The 17,076-nt window shown below is 38.1% G+C and overlaps 1 protein-coding gene across 4 annotated transcripts in view; it reads left to right on the top strand.

Moving 5' to 3' along the window:
• znf609b (zinc finger protein 609b) overlaps positions 1-17,076 on the top strand; it is an 88,050-nt gene that overhangs the window by 41,327 nt on the left and 29,647 nt on the right. The gene's annotated exons all lie outside the window — the stretch shown is intronic.

Here is a 17,076-nt window from a genome sequence, read left to right on the forward strand (position 1 = left end):
CAGACTTGGCCCATGAAGGGGCGGTGAGCACATTAAAATAACAATACATAAAGAGTTATGATGAAGTTATAATGATCAGAACGACTATATAAACCAGCTCTACTGACTCTGACTCCACCAAACATGAACTTCAAACTGCATGTTTGGGAAATGTTTAATGCCAAACAAGAGTCATAATAGACGGAGCGTAGCTTGTTCTTGTACCATTTTCTGAGATATTTACGGTTTAAATGATGATAAAATATTGGAGTTGACATCTTGTTCCTGATACTTTTTCTGCACTTTTACCCTTTTATTCGTCCTCTTTGTCCAGCAAATCCAGTCTTCTCAATACTGCATTCCAGACTTTTGATCCCTAAGTCCTATAGATTATCTGTATTTGCGTGATTTACTAGATGAAAAGCCTTTAATGTCATGAGTGATAAATGTAGGTTGTCCTCTACGTATACCTCTCCTCAAAAATTGGTTGTTTGCCAATGACTTTTATAGTCTCCAGTGTGTGAGGGTTTGATTTTCTCATGCTGTTTCTTTTCCTTAAACAAGAGTACCACATGCATCAAAGTCACCCCTGCCACAGCGGTCCTCTCATGAATGCTGATACGCTCAATGGATGGAGACTGCATCAGTGTCCTTGAATACCGAAGCGTTGCATTATCTGTTGTAGGCAGAGAACAAGTCCTCTGTCAGAACAGTGTGCATCCTATTTGCTGTTTTTCCAGACCCATTTGGTCAGCAATCTTGTCAGGTGGTTTTTATTTATTGCAGTTGGGTAAAGCTGTGATGTGTGTAGTACTGCTGGAAATAATTAGGTGACTATAATCGTGCAAAGAAAAATGAATGCAGGTGGATTTACTCTTTATCAGAATCCCCGTTGGTCGACACCTTAGAAATGATTATTCTTCCAGGTATTAACACTCATATTCACACTGAAAGGCATTTTTGTTTTCTCCAATACACTCAAAATGAATGTCTTTTGGACTGTGAGACAGACAACCAGAACCACCTGGAAGAAACGCATGCAAACACAGGGAGAACATGCAATGTTGACATTGAAAGTGTCCTGAACTATCCACGACACTTTCAGCCCTTACTCATTACAGGGACCAGTTGTTTGATGCAGTACAAGAGAGGGCTCTGGCAAAACGAATGCATGGTTGCCTGGCAAAAAAAATTGGAACCTGGGACAGCTTTTGTCAAAACACAATGTGATTTCATTGGCAACACATTGTGTTAGCCCATTAAATATGCGATATGTACCCATTCCTTGTTGATGACTTTGTAATGTTTTACTGTTTTAAATGTCAATCATTGAGTTGCAGGACAAAGCGATTGTTGCGTGAAAAGTTTCCAGAGTTTAAAATCCTGCTTCACGTTATCATTAACCTTTTGTGTATTGTTGACATCCAATAAGTGATCACTGTGTATCTACAGTGTTTTACAGTGCTCATTACAAACTCTAGATAAACATAAATATAAAGATTGAGAGTGTACATTGCTGGTAACCATGTAGCCTTAGCCTGACCATTGCTTGATGTAGATATTTACCTTTCTTTGCAGTGATTCCTCAAATGTGGTCATGTAGTTAGGCCAACTAGACATTTGGAACATCAGGAAGACAGCACGCCGAGCTCATCACTAAAAATATTACTCCACTGTTTCCATGGCGACATTGTAGCAGCCATAGCTGGAGCAAAAACCAACAATTTAAATTCCCAACAAACTGCTCAGGAAAATGTAATAATGTTTATAAGTTATACACAGGATGCGATTTGTGAAAAAAATCTGATGGGATGTTTTTGAAGCATTTTTATTACTCGTACCTTGGTCTTGATCGCATAACTGTGCCAATAATGATGGTAAACCACATTCTCTCGTGTAATATTTCAAAATTAACACTAAAATATTTAGTTAAATTATGTAACTGATTGTCCGAAAATGACATTAGTGCGCAAAAAAATAAACTTCACTGGGAATTTTATTAAGTTATAATTTACTAAAAGTACATTTTTCTGCATTAAGCTCTTCAAAAAAGAGATATCAGAGAGCATATAAGATGATACTAATATACCTGTATCCCGACCGATATATTGGTCGAGCTCCACTCATAGGTGCCCAGCTGCCTTTGACAGAAATACAATACCAGAGTATGTAATATCTCCTCTTTTAATGCCAATTTAAACTTACCGCATCTGTGTGGTTGTGAAGGTCCCTGTTACATACATTTTACCCCCTGCCTGTGTTTGTGCCCAGCCCAAAAAGTGTTCAAGCACATGTACACATTGACAAACATGTTTGAACACGCTTGCAGACACAAAGTGTAGCATAAGCAGAACTGTGCGGCAGAAACGGAGTCCATCTGCACCTTCGGTTCTCCTTGTTGCAACTGTGAAATCATTTCGAAATGTAAATAAATCAAATAGATGGGCTCGCCTTTAGCTGAGTTACTGTTTTTGTCCTCACTGGTGCACAGATGGGCTGAGGGGTTGTTGGCCTGGCATGTTCAGAATGAATATTATTTCCCCTCAGCTCGATATGCAGGGCAAGCTTCCTGAATTAGTGGTCCATGTAGTTGTTGTTTTGCTGAGATGGCTTTTCACCCCCCGCCCAAAGAATGTACAATTACCCAAGTATGCACTGTTTTTCTGATGATCGTTAAATAGTCCTGAGTTCATTTCTTCCCCTCCACCACACTATTTCAAAATACCCAAAAGGTCTTTGGGGTGTTTGTGCAGCAGCAAGAGGAGAGGATGTGTGAGCGGATCAATAAAGGTGAAGTTAATATGGAAATGAGCTCCTCTCTGTAGTGGAGGCTTGGGAGTTGTTTAGTCCTTGGCGATGAGCTGAGCTCGCACATTCAATTATGTTTCGTAAGTGGGGCCTCTCTGTCCATCTGGAAAACTAAATTATATTTAATCATATCCATTAGGTTTATGTATCCCTTGAAGAGTGAGACATTTGCTGTTAAATCCATTCACTTAAGTCATATGTCACACTTATTATGGAGTTTTTTATTGTTAATAATATAGCTGGGGTTATTACTCTAAAGGTCCCAGCAATGTGGTTATTGCTGAATAATGGGACATTTAATATACTTAAAGAATATAATGCAAGAAATTCTTTGTTTCTGTGCTGCACAACCTTCAGACTATACTTCTCCTCTATTATGATCTGGGCTTTTGTCCTGATCGAGTTAAGATGAATGTCAAACCTATTACGTCAGTGTAGCTACTTGATTTTTGTAGACCATATTCACGGACTGTACATTGTATTAGATTTGCTGTTGTTAGCCCCAGGGTTGATTGTTCCTAGTAGGGTTGTTTCTGACATGCCTCTGATACTACCATGTCCTATCAATGTCGGCGGGTACCTGAATCAATGCAGCAATCTGATATCACACAAACTTACTTAGTAACGTATTTCCCAGCAGTGACCTGTACACCTGTATGTAGCTTAACAAATGTTTTAACTGCACAATTAGCCAGTATCCATTAGGCTTGGACAGTATCAAATATTTATATTACAATAATTGTCCCTCCCGAATATAGTGATAGATGATATTATCAGACTAGCTAGTCTATCACTGGTTCCCCACTTTGTCAAATATTGACGTCAGTTGCCGCTGCTGCCATGATGGCGCCACATGCAAATTTATTTCAAAATAAAAGCCTGAAGATGCTGTAACATTCGAGCAAATATCTCAATATTCGGTTAACTTAAAGCACATCCATAAAATAACACAACACAATTGTCTGGTACGAAGGTGTCTCTGAAAGTGTCAGCGATGTTTCAGAGATGCGTTATTGATTTCTTTGAGAAGGTTTTTTTTTATGGAGAAAGAACTGTACTAAACTGAACTGATAACATTGCCAGAGATCCTTTATTGATTTTTCCCTGGGTTGGTGTTTACTCGAGACAGTAAAAAACTCAATTTCAATCTTTTGAAATTTGTTTGCGTAAAATGGCCCTTAAGAAGGATTTGAAAATGTAAATGACTGGTGTCAGGGCGGAAAAACAATGAACTGTTCTGTTGCTGGAAAAAAAAAAAAAAAAATTGTATATTCGAATTGTGACCTTTGAATCAAAAGTCAAATCAAATTGTGATTTTGGAAAATAGAGACGCCCCTAGAATACATACATGTTTTTTAATGCACTAGTATCAGATTGGTACACAGATTTCAGATATCAGAATTTGCATTGGGAAGGAAAAAATAATATTGGTACAACTCTAGTTCCAAGTGGAAGTCAAAAGTAAGCTTGGAAATAACATCATTGGCTTGTCAGCTATGTTTTTTTTATTTTTTTTTTTTAAGAATTTCTAAAAAAATACTTCAAGTTAAATTATTTATCTCAATCTCATCTAAAATCTAGTATTGGGTATGAATTAATAACCTCCAAAGAGGCAAAGTGTTGGAAATGAATGTACTTGAGTAACCTTAAAATAAAAGCCAAATATAGTGTGAAAAATAATCTTTGCCTGCTGGTGGCTAGTTAATATTGAAAATAAGGAGCATGCTCAGTTTTGTGTTTTTTATAAAATGTTAAGTCAATCTTAATAACATCATAAAAGTTATATCTACATGTAGACATTTAAAATGTCAGAAGTAACACTATGTTAAAAGGCATTTATCTTTCACTAACAATACATAACTCTGACCTCCTGGCTCTTAAGATTCCCAGGATAAATAAAGATGGAGGTATCATCTGTGTTTATGGAGAGCAGCTGCAGACAGGGAGGAGGAGGGGGACTACAATGACTGCACTGACTGTTTATTTTTATCAGGGCATTAGCAGATTAGGCACTCAAACTAACAAGGTCATCAAACTCCAATGGCTGAGAGCAGCAGACCTCTGCTAAGCAGCTGGCAGATAGAGGGGAGATTTGGTGCGTTATAGTTATAGTGGGTTTCACTTTACTCCTGCTCCCTCGACATCACCGCAGCCTCACTTATTAGTGCTTTTAATGATGTGAAGGGCACAGAGATTAAATTTGTTCAGAGAGTCTCTACCAGCGGCGGCAGTGTGATGGCTTACTGTGTTGTGCTGACACGTCCTGCCTCATGTCCTTTGATTAGGCAAGTGTCTTAGGAACATTTGAGGGCTCAATCTCCTTTTGTTATGCCAAAGTGCATCCACTGAGTCGTTCCAAACAGCTTTTAGATTGATTTGATACGTGCTAAAGTGGATTTATTTCCAGGTCAGCCTGTTTTGGCATGTTTTTCACTCCAGAAAAGACTTCTCACGTAACTCCCTGGATTATTCTCAAGTCAGCTCCAGACTATAATTATCCAAACAAGTCAGAGAAGTGCCGTGTGGATCAGAAAATAAACTGTGGTGTAAGTTACCCTGACTTGCCTTTACAGCTATTTTTCCTTCTCACCAGTAAGTGTTGAAATGCCATGTGGTAGAAGCTGCAGCGTTCATTGCCCCAAGGTGTTTTAAGGTGTAAAAGTCTATAGGGCTTTGAAGCTGTAGTGCAGGAACTCCTGGCACTCAGTAATAGTGCACATCACCGTCCATTAAGATAGACATGGTTCAATAGGAGCTCTGTGAGACAGCCAGCAGTAGAGGTCAATCAGAGTAGCAAGCCCTAGTTAAAGTAGCAGCATGACGGACGCTGCAGTGAGTGCAGCTTGAGCGCTATCTGCAGAGCAGAGCTCAGTGCACTCCTCCACATGTACAAACACAGCCATGGCCTTAACCTCGGCACCTTTATCATCTGAGCAGCTGAAACCTCGACTGCATTTATTACAAGTTGACAAGCCGGGAATAGATTCTGGAAGCCAATCAAGGGATTCCTGGTTATTTACTGACTGTAATGTAGGTATGTTTAGCATTTTATTAGGGCTTAATGATTTATATTTTGCCTGAGTGCCAAATTCAAGTTAATACATCATCCAATACTGTAATTTTACTGAAGCTCCCACAATCTGGCACCAGCATTGAAAGTAATAAGTCTGTGTTGTGCTAAGCAGAATACTCATTGTTTGTGCTTGTTTGGGGCAGTCCCAGTAACACAAAACAATAGAAAGTAATTTGGCGTAATTCTGTTCTGTTTTTTATTTTTATTATTATTATAATGTTTTGTGTTCCTTGATGTTTGGCGTAGGATTGTCTTTCTAATGTTTGGAGAAGGCACCACCCACAGAAGAGCGTCAACACAAGGGAAACAGACTAACAGAACATCTATAAATAGTTTGAGGTTAGGGACTCTGGGGAAATCTCACAGCCTGAATAACAACTTGTTTTCCTTGTATAATATGTGTGACTAGTAAAAATGTCTTTTGTTGCTTAGCTGATAAAGTTTCTGGATAGTGTGTCTAGGAGCGTTTATTTTTGCTCGACTGCTCAGGGGAAAGTTTTGGTTGCGGCTGTCAACATCATGGTGAACTGTAAACATTAAGTACACTGCACAGGGAGCTAGATTTCTCCCCAGCCTGATCTCAAAGTCTTGGTCAAAGCCTCAGACTTGTGAGACGACAACAAGTGAATCATTGGTATTTGGGTGGGAATCCAGGTGGCTGAGCTGCTGATGACAGCCTCTCAGTTTGCTGTCAGGTTTCCCTTTGCAGTGAGATAAGATTTATGACTATCGAGAAGGGAGACGAGAGAGAAATCCTCATAGGCTCATCTAAGTTTATCTGGATTTCTGCTTCCAGCACAGCCTCTATCCCTGTTGGACTCAAGTGGGTGACCTTGGCAGGAATGTGGCTTATTGTTGTAATAGATACTGTTGTTGTCGACTGACCTGTGGTGTGTGAGGATGAGAAATGGGAGAAAGGGGGGGAAAAAAGGAGAGATCCCTAACAGAACCTAGCAGAGTCGGCGTGTAGATTAACTTCAAATCCGTTCCAGCTGATGACAATGGAAGCATTTGACATATTTACAGTGTCAGAATGAATTAATAGTGTTCAATGTTGCTCTGCAGCTAACTCGAGTTGCAATATCATGTTGCTGAGAGCATCCAGACACAAGCCACAATGAAACCACAGAATCGACTCGATTAGATGTCAACTATCACCAATTATTTTGATTGTCAATGTTTTTATAATAGCTTTTTTTAAATCGAATTTTCAATGTAATCAGTAATAATTGCACTAGTTATAGTAGTAGAGGTATAAAACAACATACAACAATGTCACCAACAACCAAAAATAACAATACAACAAAACAATTAACACAGGCACAATCTTCTGTTTGTGGACAAAACAGGACATTTTATTACCTCACCTTGGGCTTAAGGAAAGTGTGTTTTTCACTGTTTCCCACCATTTCCTGTCATTTTATGGATCTGACAACTAATCTATTAATCAAGGAAGTAATTGAAAGTGAAAATAATGTTATGTTGCATCCCTGTAATTAATTAGTGGTAACATTGGTCGCACAAAATAAGACATTTGAAGTAGCGCTGAAATGAGTCCTCGAGTAACTTAAGAACATTTCAACCCAGAGAAAAAAAATTGCAGAGCGTGCAGTATTTCTTAACTGATTACTCAATTAATCACCAGAATAATTGGTAGAGTACTCAATGATAAAATAATTGAGATGCAGCCCTAATTTGAAGATGTCTTCCTCTGCCTTAGGAAATTGCATTGTGCAGTTTAAACTGTTTTCTGACAAAAGGATGAATTGATCAGTTGCCATCAGATCAGTGGATACTAATGATTATCAATAGTTTCAGCCCGACTTTATTATTCAATGTTGCACAACAATAAATTGCATTATTATACATGTGTGTATTTCACTAACTACTAACTGTGAAACCACAGATGTTATAAATCAATGAGACAGAAACAATAGTGTTGTTCCTGTTAATGGAGTACAGATACAGTCTGTGCAGGCAGTTCCTTTTTTAGACCTTCAACATGTTTTATCAGCAGTTAACACAAAGAGATGTTCAGGTTGCCCTGCTTCTACATGGAGAGCATTTAGTCCTTATGATACCCTACAGCCCACCCCAGTGCACTCCTCACCCAACCCCCACCCTGTCATCTAACAAACAATAGCAGGCGTAGACTCAAGGGAGCTGGCTGAGCCCGAGAGAGGAAAGGAAGGAATTAGGTTGACAAGGTCAAGCTGAACCAAGACAAGAGAAAAGTGTACTGAACCACCTGCTGTGTGTGAGCCAGCCAACCAACCAGACATCCAGCCTCCCTGCCAGATCTCTGAGCTGAGCAGGTACAAAAAATGTGAACTTTTCGTAAAAAGGAAAGTAGGTAATCTTTCCAATTCTCATTTGTTTTGACAATTGCCATGTAGCATAGAGACAGTGCTGCCTCCCTCAAGGGATCATTTAGTTGTGTCTTCCCATCTGTTTGTTAGCCTTATTGTGTTAGAGCGTAGCTTGAGGTAATAATGAGGTGAGGAATGGTTGAGTTAAGCCTACATGATATAATGTGGAGGTAGCTTCTCTATATTTAGCCCATCACCTGCTACATAAGACAAGCAAAATGTTAAATAAGTTGAGCTTGTGACTGCACAGAATAAAATCAAGAGGCAACACTGAAGGCTACCTAAACACTAAATCCATTAGCTGTTATTTGTCTTCTTCTGTAGAAAAGATTTGTCTGGGGCTCTAAGGAAGGTAATGTTGGTCTGTCAGGTAGTTGGTTATAAAGTATTATTTATGGTCCCCAGAGGATGCACCCTAATATTTTTTTTTTTATCGCTACCATGAGGTTTACATTTGTGATTTTGAACAAAATCTCTTGACATCTACAGAATGGATTGCTGTGACATAGGAACATGGAAAATATCAGTTTACAGCAGTACACAATTATTGATACTAGTTACTTACCCCCTAAAGGAATAATTTATTATATTTCACAAAATTTGATGTCCTGGCAGATATAAGATTTGACATAAACTATATATGTTTTAATAACACTAGTATGATAGAATCTCAGCTCTATAATGTTTAGTGCTAGTTTGCAAATGTTAGCATGCTAACATACTCAACTAGTCCCATTTACACCAAAAGTAGCACTAATAAATATTTATATATGCAGGTTTTTAAAATGTGGGTAAACTCGCTAAAACAGACAATTGACTCTGTTCCTAGGAGACTAGTTTGCCTTTCTGTTGTTTTTTACTGCTGAGTCACGTTAGACTTCACAAATTTGCCGGAAAACACAAAATCAAACTTGTTTTAAAAAAGTCTTAATAACAAATGTTTGTTGGTGCTAGTGTTTTTTTTTTATTTAGTGAGAGATGGTTATAAAGAATGGTAGACATCTTTCTCTCTCCAGCACAACATAAACGGGCATTAGCATTTAGCTCCGACCACTGTTTAAGTACAGCTTCACAGTGCAGCTAATATGAGTCCTGTCTGAATATTTGAAGCTAAAACAGGGTGTTAATTTGCTCTTGAATACTCAAGATTTTTTTATAATTCACTGAAAAAGCATTAAAAGTAAATATTGTTGGGTTTTATTTGAATAGTTTTCATATTTTAGTTTCATATCAAAGTTAATTGCTGAAATGTGGGGACGTATCAACTTTGCCAACGGCACCAGGAATACAAGCATTCAAACAGTCATAAAGGTTGTAAACAAAGCTTCAGTTTTACCAAATATTCTCTCTCCAGCACAACATAAACGGGCATTAGCATTTAGCTCCGACCACTGTTTAAGTACAGCTTCACAGTGCAGCTAATATGAGTCCTGTCTGAATATTTGAAGCTAAAACAGGGTGTTAATTTGCTCTTGAATACTCAAGATTTTTTTATAATTCACTGAAAAAGCATTAAAAGTAAATATTGTTGGGTTTTATTTGAATAGTTTTCATATTTTAGTTTCATATCAAAGTTAATTGCTGAAATGTGGGGACGTATCAACTTTGCCAACGGCACCAGGAATACAAGCATTCAAACAGTCATAAAGGTTGTAAACAAAGCTTCAGTTTTACCAAATATTGGTCTGGTTTGATTTTTGCAGTTTGATAGTAGAAGCAGTAAAAGCAGAGGAGTTTTTCCTCTGTGCGACTTTGCTTTACGGGGCAAATTAGGCCACTGCTTCATAAGTGAGCAAATTGGTAAGCTCCACTTATCTTGGCTCAGCCCTCTCCCCTGCGGTCCCCAGTGCCTTCTGTCTTTTTATATCACTTTTACTTCCCATCATGCTGCTGGTAGCTGTAGGAGCAGTCTTTTGACTAATGTATGTTGTCCTTTCATCAGCAAGTGCATATGTCACCACAGGTAAAGCCTTTCCTGCTCTCTGAAGAGGTTTCTCTTTGACAAAGCTGTGTGTACTTTTTCCTCCAGTATATAATGGAAGGCCTTGGTAAAATAGTAGCTCTGAGTGTGTCACACTGAGAAGATGTTAAATTTGATTACTGCTGAAATTTACAGCAAATGTAAAAGCATTACTCATCTTTGTAACAGTTAAGCTGTGATTCACAGCTGTTGTTAAACGCTGGGAGATTAAAGTTTACTCTGCACTGCGTGTGAAGCTTTTACAGACATTTTTCATGTTTATAGCTTCGTCTTGCGCTCTTCTGTTTCTGAACTTGGAGGTTGTGTTGCATCATAAAATGAGCTGTAATGTTAAGTGTAAAAATGTGGGCTGACACTAATCTGTATTTCCTGGAGACATTTAAAAAGAAATGCATGAAATGTCCTGTAAATGTTGAGTTTTTTAGGTAAAATACATAACATAAACATTTACAGAAATGTCAAACATTATCCTAACTCCCCCGGTCTGTTATATGAAAAATGAGTCATTTATATGCGTAGCACAGGCCTGTAATGTTAAAGAGTCATATGGCAAATGGCTTCTTTGTTAGACAATAACTGTTTCAAGTGAGATCCTTGCTAACTCATTATGGCTCCAAAGAGATTGTAGGTCGTGGGTGACTGACTTCATCACAGCTTAGTTTCCTCTCTGTATTATTTATGTGTGGTTATGCTTTCCTGAAAGCACAATTAGCTGCTAAAACTGAAAAGAGTTGCCTGGAAACTGGAGTGCCTTTTGCCAGCTGGTGGTCTACAATAGACGTCAGGTGTTCCTGTTTGTGTTCTCTCTCTCAGTTTCTGTGATTTACTCTGAGCTTCAAAGAGAATGACAATGTGGTTTTAGTGCAGGAATTAGTCCCATGTGCAGTGTTTGAAAACAATCAGGTGGCTTTCACAACTTGAAAGAGAATCCAGTTATTTTAATGCCTCTCTTCTGTCCTCAGGCTGAAATGAACATTTTAATAATCAAATAAGATGAGGCTTGTGCATTTGTTTTCAATTGTAGCTTAATGCTAATAACCATGTTACTTCAATGCCCTCAGTGATGCAGCTCACTATAAAAGCTACCCAATGATGTGATTGCATGCTGATAATCAGACTCTGCTTTGCAATTGTCTGAAATGGTTAGAATTTAAATTCATTATGTGGATTCGACAATGTAGTACAGATTACAAGTGCCCACATTGTTTGTATGACAGCCAGATAAAAGAGGCTCGGGCTCCTTCTTCTAATCTGTCGTAACTGAGTGTCAGTGGTGCTGAAAGAGGCACCGACCAGAGCCAGCAAGAAGTGTAATCTCCAGTGGCCTTCGACCTCACTAACTCACCAAAGATGTTCACAAGGTTTGCCCCCGGTGTCAGAGAGAATTACATAATTGAAGCGAAACACTGAACTCAGCCAACTAATAGCACTTCAGCGAGGATTCCTTTTCACTTCATAATGGCCCCTTGTGTCAAGAAGAATTACTTTTTCCCTTTTCAAGACAGATGTTGTTTTTCTTTTGATGTTGAAAATGGTGGTGAATCTCCCAGGCTTTATCAGGCTGGAAAACCTGATAATGTTTACCAAATGGTTCCACAATCAAGACAGGCCAGTTCAGATCAAGTTTAGATTTCATTCGACTGAAAAACATTTCTCACTGGATCTTGATTATGGTTGCAACAGTATGAGATTTTCACAGTACGGTAAACATCTCAGAAAGTATCACGGATCCAAGGTAATATTATCATTCCCGCCAAGGACGTTACGTTTTCTCGCATGTCTGGTTTTTATGTATGTCGGTTTGTTTGTCAGCAGGATTACACAAAAACTACTGAAGTCATTTCCACCACAAACCTAAATGGAGGATGGTCCTGGTCCAGAATAGACCCCATTCATTTTTGGTGCAGATCCAGGAACTATGATAAAAATGTTTTTTGACATTTTTGTTAACTTCTCAGGGAATATTGTATGGATCTTGATGAAAAATAATCAGGCGTATTCAAGTGGCTAGTATCTATGAGCAAAGTTGAGGCAGATCCAAATAAAAATCTGGATCCAGCAGATTTAAACATGTCTGATTGATATTGGATTAGGCTTGATTGAATTAAAGGGGACTGTTGTGCCTTGGCCAAGGTATGCACTCTACTGAGTGCCATTCTAGTTTTTATTATTGGTTACATGACCTTTAAAGGAATGAAAACAGAAGGGTTTTTCTACACTGAACACAATTAATTTCACAAAATAATATGTCCTATATCTTTGTAATAACAATAATACAGTAGATTCGAATAATGTGGATAAGACACAGTATTTATTTATTTGGAGCCCCATTAGCCACAGCTGAGGTAGAAGCTATTTGTCTTTGGATCCACACAAGAAGAAATTACATCTTAATATAAAACAATTAAAAATCCAAACCAAATGAAATAAAACAACTTTTAATTTCTAGACTTTGTTTCTGTTTGAGAACATTTATAATAGCCTAATAACTCATATTAATCATGAAAAAGTCAAATGAATGTGCCACACTTAACTAAGTTCATTTATGCAGCATTAATATGCAGCAAAAACATTTAACATATGGTTTATGACACACTATAATGTAGATGTAAGCAGATATAAATGTTTATTAATGTATCTGTCATTAAGTTTAACTACTCCTGTGGGCACCTATAAGTGGTGACTGGTGTATAAACAGCTAATGAATGACTATATAGTAAAACAGTCTTCATAAACGTTTATATACCGCTTGTAAATGCTAAACAGAGGGATTCAAAGTGATGAATCTTCATCCCTTCTCACCTCTTAACACAACATAAGTATGCTAAAAGTCAGGTTGAGTTAACCACATGACGAGATATTGCCCACAAAGCATCATCTTAAAGTTACATATTGAGTATGTTGTTATTGTTGTAGTATTTACATTTCACACAGTCTTGTTGGATTAATCTTTCTCTGATATTGAACACTGCAGCTGCACTTCTGAAAAGTACACAGTCTTCATTAAAAAAAAAGGAAACAAATTGACCCATAAAGCACCTTTTTAAGATAAAGAGTGTATTGTGTTAAAATCAGAGACCAAGATCTGCGGTCAATCTAAATTACCCTAGTGTGTGTTACCTTCCAAAGAGGGTTAAATGCAGGTCTCGACTTTGGTATGAGCTGGATCCTATCAGGCATGAGTGCCTCTCCTGATGATGCTGGGGTTTAAACAGCATTGTAACTGACTACCAAACTGGTCTTACATAAAGAGCAAAAAGAGAAAGAAAGCATGAGTGTGCACAATAAATCAGCATGTGAGAAAGTGCTTATGGCGCTTATTGCTGGTACCTACTAATGCAGAAAAAGCACCGGAGGGAAAAGCAATTCTATGGTTTAGCAGCGATGTGTATTGAACTGCTGCAGCAGACATGATTCTCTGTGACCTGTAACAGCAGTCTCTTATGAAACCACGAGTGGAACATGCAGCCATCCATTATCCTGTGTCCAACATGAGGGTTGTGTGTGAAAGTGATTTTAGTTTGAGGCATTGATAGAAATGAATGTTGGCTTTCTACCAATAACCATTTTAGACACAATAATATCTGTCACAATATCTGGTTTAACATGACCAGTGTGAAACTTCACTTAGGTTTTCTTTGTTGTCATTGTCTGTCACTACTCCATGTTTGTAAAAGCTAGTCACCCATGTCAGTGGTTGTCAGACTCAAGTTAATGCATTTGTATTGCTGACATAACTACAGCTGCAACATTTAGTCAAATCGATTTTTTCAGTCAAAATAAAATGTAATGCCAATTTTCTCATTATGTATTTTCTTTTTAACATTTTTCTATTTTACAACACACTTAAACACACTAAAAAGAAAATAATAACAAGGAAGTAGGCATAAGATAATGTACATGCTTGGGAAGTAACGCAATAAATGTAACAGGATTACGTAATCAGGATACAACAAAAGGTAACTGTATTCCAGTAAAGTTACAATGATATACTCATCTATAACCTGTATGAGTGAAACCAAATATATTCTTACAGATTACACTCATTATTAAGATTAAATAAAAGTCATTTTATTGATGTTTTTTACAAAAGAAGCAATATGAAGACGTTACTTTGGACTGTGGGAAACTACGATGAGCATTTTTAAAACATTAAGACAGTTAATAGACTTGGCGTTTAATCAAATATCATGACAATAATCTGTGGAGGGTTAGGATTAGAATAAATAAATGAAAATAATCTTTAGTCGCAGCCTTAAACTCAAATATTATGTACAATGACAGATTGGAGGTATTATTCGGTCAACTATATTCGAGCTCCACACCGCCCACTTGAGTACAGCCAAGACAGGTGTCTCAGTATGACACTGCAGTGTAATCCTTTCGTAATCCTCGCCCAAGCTCAGTGCTCAATTTCTTAATCCCAACTCTAATAAACAAGTTAAAGCTGAAGTTAATGTGTCCAGTAAAAAGTGCAGCATGCGTCTGTCTGCCACGGGCGAGTGTTTGTGCACAGTTCTCCCCTCTGTCAGCACTGTGAGGTACGCTCAACTGCAGTCCAAGATTCATTGGATTTTTGTCAGTCAGTTAAATATTATTCTTGCCGGTGTGGCTTTCTCAGGGAGTTGGCATGGGGTGTCAGTTAAGAGAAGGTTTGCGTGACATTCAGGCATTGTGGTTTCGGGGGAGATTTTTCAAATCCGTTTGTAAAGTCTTGCAAAGAGGGAAGACATCATGGAATTTGGCATCAGCTGAGCATCGGGCAGAGCCTCGGGTAATCTGACAAGTTGTGCAGTTCAGTCGCCTGTGGTTTTTTCAGAACCCTGGACAAGACGTCAGGCATTTCACTGTGTGGGTTTACATTCTGCAGCCCCACTGTGAAAGTCCTTTTGTTCACTCATCCATTGACAGAACTTGGAAATAGAGCGCCACTGTTCATGCACATTGTGCACTGGTCCCATTTCCTTTGTGATTCTGTTGTAATTATTTTGTACCATTACATAGTGAATGTTTATTTTATTGCGTAGTCGCCTTAGACTGGCTTGTCACTTTTATTTGTGACATTCAAAGCAAAATAATTCTCCTGTCTGCTTATACATCATGTTTAGGGGTTTCACAATTGATTGAATGATTCTAAATCTAAATTTGATTGAAACAAGCTTTTAGAAGACTTTGAAAATGTAAATGTTAGTTGTCAGGGCATAAAACCAATGTTCTTTTGGTCTTTACAAATCCAGATGCGAGTCTAACAACAGCATAGCCATCAGTGCTGAAAAAATCTTAAAGATCTTAAAATCTAAAGTCGAATCGAATCGTGGATTTGGAGAATCGTGACCCCTAATTTTGTTTGAGATTCACTGTCCTTTAGGTCTATAAAAGTGTCTGGGTTTAATCAAATTGTCGATTGACAGAAAATTAGGGATGCGTGATATTTATTGGGCTGATAAATCATCGGAAACCTGTTACGATAAATGTTCCACAAGGGTTCAGAGAGGAGAGAATAATTCTACGAGTTTTACAACAACAAATCTTGTAGTAATGGAATGTTAAATCATCAGTTGATTGATTTCCAGACATTTTATAGACCTAGACATGAACAGTTGCACCTGGGTTTCTGTGTTTATTAATAAGCATCGCCCACTGACGGCTAGCCAAACGAAAAAGGGAAATTACATACCATCAATTTGTATTGACATGAGCCTACTGCAATCTATTTCTTTAAAAAAGAGGTTATTTCCAGGCTATCGATATGTCACCTCACCTTGTTCACAAAATAGCAAAAATGCCAATTCCCGAAATGTCGACACAGTTTGAGTTTGAGGAGTTGAGTCAATTTAGAGGTGGCTCTGCATGAACCTGTTTGCACCTTTCACCGTTCACTGTCACTCTGAAGGAGAGTTTGATGTGTGGTCGTGTCTGCGGCTCTGTGTCTCCATACGGCCCAGAAACAGTGTGTGGTGACAGCTCGGGTGATTACCTGTCCTGTCTCATTCACTCAGCCGGCCTGCAGCTTGGCCCTATCATGCATCAGAAACTGACACGCAGTGATTACGATGTCGTTAGGCCTGACTCTCCGTCGCTCTCTGCACACATTAATTTGTTCTTCCTCTGAGCACCGGGAGAAATGTGCTTTCCACACTCATTTCGGTAAACCATGAAATATGAAGCTTCTGCGACGACAAGTCCTGAGCTAATATTAAATTTCATCAGGGACTGATGTTTGGTTTTCAAAGCACTGAGTTCATCACAAATTCAGATTTCTCATTCTGAGATGGATCTGAAATGTCTCACAGTATAATTCATTGCATAATGCTCCCAAATAATTTGTTTTATAAATGATCAATCACAGCAATTAAATTAATTCACCTTGAGCGAAATTTAATTGGAATAGCATGGAATTGCATTTTCTAAAAGTAGATCGTAAGTGGACACGGTACACAAAAGTAAGAAAAATTAAAATGCTAATTTTTCTTCACGTTCACCACCTTAGTTTAGCATGATAGCATGGTCACATTTTCTTATTAGCACTAAATACAGCTCTATATGAAGTATAGCTGAGGCTGATGGGAATGTCATTATTATTGTTATACCTTTGTGAATTTTGTGCTAGCTTATCCAAGTAGAGGCTGAGATAACTCTTAAGATTATTAAAAAATTTGAGGTGCTGGTGGCGCTAGAGGAAAGCTCAGGGGATCAGTGAAGACATTAGGATTCATCCTCTGAGGACCATGAATTTGAAGATATTTCAGTGTGGACTAAAGTGGTAGACCTGCCAGCCAATGCTTCCATCTCTAGATGGATCAAAATGAAGCAGCATCTTCAATTTATGCAGTGATAAGTACTTTTAGTTCTCCTCATCATACTCA

This window comes from Pagrus pagrus (assembly GCF_965226575.1).
Source record: "Pagrus pagrus genome assembly, chromosome: 1".
NCBI lineage: Eukaryota > Metazoa > Chordata > Actinopteri > Spariformes > Sparidae > Pagrus > Pagrus pagrus.